Source organism: Hoplias malabaricus, chromosome Y (assembly GCF_029633855.1).
Source record: "Hoplias malabaricus isolate fHopMal1 chromosome Y, fHopMal1.hap1, whole genome shotgun sequence".
NCBI classification, from domain to species: domain Eukaryota; kingdom Metazoa; phylum Chordata; class Actinopteri; order Characiformes; family Erythrinidae; genus Hoplias; species Hoplias malabaricus.
In genome coordinates this window covers 86,324,736-86,327,235 of record NC_089820.1, presented here as the reverse complement: position 1 = coordinate 86,327,235, position 2,500 = coordinate 86,324,736, and the positions used below count along the sequence as shown (strand labels likewise).

At 38.2% G+C, this 2,500-nt stretch overlaps 2 protein-coding genes across 2 annotated transcripts in view; one reads left to right on the top strand and one right to left on the bottom strand.

Moving 5' to 3' along the window:
• LOC136678889 (succinate dehydrogenase cytochrome b560 subunit, mitochondrial-like) overlaps positions 1–2,500 on the bottom strand; it is a 390,354-nt gene that overhangs the window by 344,591 nt on the left and 43,263 nt on the right. The gene's annotated exons all lie outside the window — the stretch shown is intronic.
• The window catches only part of cadm3 (cell adhesion molecule 3), a 157,051-nt gene that overhangs the window by 132,179 nt on the left and 22,372 nt on the right, over positions 1–2,500 (top strand). The gene's annotated exons all lie outside the window — the stretch shown is intronic.

Below are 2,500 nucleotides of genomic sequence, written 5' to 3'. Positions count from 1 at the left end.
AATAAAAAACGCACCGAAAATCTGCCAGGGACTGAAAGCAACAGCACATCACCATCAAACAGCTTTACTGCAGTGAACTGACAACAGCGCCCTCTAATGATCGTCAGTCAGTGTCAGACGCTGTAAATAACGTGTACTAAAATACTTATAAATATCGTTATTGAAACATTTTATATTGTGATGAATATTGATATTGAATTATTGTCCAGCCCTACACTAAGAAACATATTAAGTGATAAATTACAGCAACACAAGTGAGATACGTTTATTTACGAAATCAGAATGTAACGTGATATTAATAAGCGCATGCTTTAGCGCTAATAATTCTTTTTATTATTAGTGAATTTTTTGAGTTTCATTAGTTTTATTAGTGAATGTTATTCATATTTTTATATTGTTAAAATAGTTAATTAATAATTGTTAAATGTGTTAAAGTCACACTCTTAGGGAATATGTGTTTGGAAACAGGAAGTTGTAGTGTGAGCAGATTTAACATTGGTAGCTAGTTAGCTTAAAGTAGTGAGGTACTTTAGATTTGTAGTAGTTTATTTCATATTTTTGCTATAATATTTGTGTGTAGAGCAAGTATGATATAGGATCTCACGTTAGTTGAAGTTACACTAGCTAGTTAGCAGCACGCTAACACTAAAACTGGTTAATATTACGGTTAATAAAACAAAAAGCTAATTCCTGAGGAAAAAAAAATTAAAGGGTATCTCCTTAATATCTCAGTGGTTTTTCATAGAAAATGAATGGAGATGATTTTAGTGTAAATCCGCTGCTCAGAGTCGTGTCCTGAGACTAAGGCCTCAGTGATCTCACAGGTGTCTCCTCAACAGTTTAAGTTGCGTTCTCACTAAAGCCACAGACTGTGCTCAGATTTACCAGATGAACTAAGCCCTACTCACTACTTTATCGCTCATTTATCTTCTTTATATTTCTATCCTGTGTCATTTCTCCTTTTTTCCCCATGTTTTTCTTTAAGAGAATGACCATTGTGTCCTGAGACATTCAAGAGCCACCTATGAGCAATAACATTTCCCTCGGGGCTATAGCTAATGTACGCTAGCAGAATTAGGTTTAGTGAGCATTGAGAATAAATAGGAGTGTGAAAATGAAACTGTTAATTCCATATGCAAATGTTTATAACCAACTTCAGGTTGTGTGTCACTTTTGTGAAAGTCAAACTTGGCAGCAGTTGCAGAGCAGTAATAGGTCGCTGGTGTCGCTGTGATATATTTCAGAGGAAATGATCTAAACATTTGAAACCAGCGAAAGTAATGCATTGCTTCCTTCTGTGTTTTCGTTTTGTTGTTGTCAAATTTAACTTCCATTCTTCTTTTCTGAATTTACGTTCCTTATTTCTTTCTTTCTCTTTCTATCTGACACACGGTATGTTTACGTTTTCCACTTTTTTCTTTGCCTTGACCCCATTCAAATTAATCACCATCTCTCCGTTCCCCCCTTTGTCATTTTTATTTATTTACTTATTTATTTTTATTAATTTTTGGTGGCAATTTGTCCATCTTTCAAGATCCAGAGGATTCCACCTTCCTTCCCTCCTCTTTTGCTTCACCCTCTCCTTCTTTTCCTCCGCTCCCCCCCTCACTTTCTCCCTCCTTCATCCCTCCACAGCCTACTACCCTTCTTTCTGAAGACTCTTCCACTGTCCCCTCTCCGACCCAGCCCTCATCTCTACTTCCGTCCACTGCTTGGTTTTCATCCCCTTCCTCTTCTTCTTCTTCTTTTTCTTCTTCTTCTTCTTCTTCTACTTCTTCTTCTTCTTCTTCTTCTTCTTCTTCTTCTTCTTATTTTTCTTCTTCTTCTTCTTCTTCTTCTTCTTCTTCTTCTTCTTCTACATCTCTTCCATCTTCATCGCCTTCCTCTCCCTCCACCTTCCCTTCTGTTGTTCTTTCCACTACTATCTCCAATTCCCTCTTCCCTGAGCTCTCTGTTCCTGGTTCCGTTCCCTCTCCCACTTCTCTACCTCCCTCTTCCCTCGCTCCCAAACTCCTTCCCTCCACTATCACTCCATCCACAGTTACCCAGCTGAATGGAGTATCCATTACAGGTAATTCATTGCAGTAACTAACACACACACGCACACACACACACAAATATGCTACCATTCATATGTTTGGACTTCATAATCAATTTTATTGCCGGAAAATAGATGATTAATTTCTTATATGATGCTAGTATTCAGTAAATCCACAACGTGAAACGATCTCACGCCACTCTCTGAGTTGTTGCAGTGGTTAGTTTATGGAACAGAAACACTACATAGTGTTCTTCTCCAAATGTACTGAGGTGTTTAATGACATTGGTCTGGTAGCAGATTGAAAAGAAGCCATGGCTGTACACGTAGCGGAGGGGAAACTCAGCAGCTTGGTATCCACTCGATAAGGTGGAGTTTCCAGTGTAAATCTGAGATGAAATGTTGCTGTTGATAATCAGCAGCGGGAGACAGGATACTGTACTCTTGATTACACCCAACAAA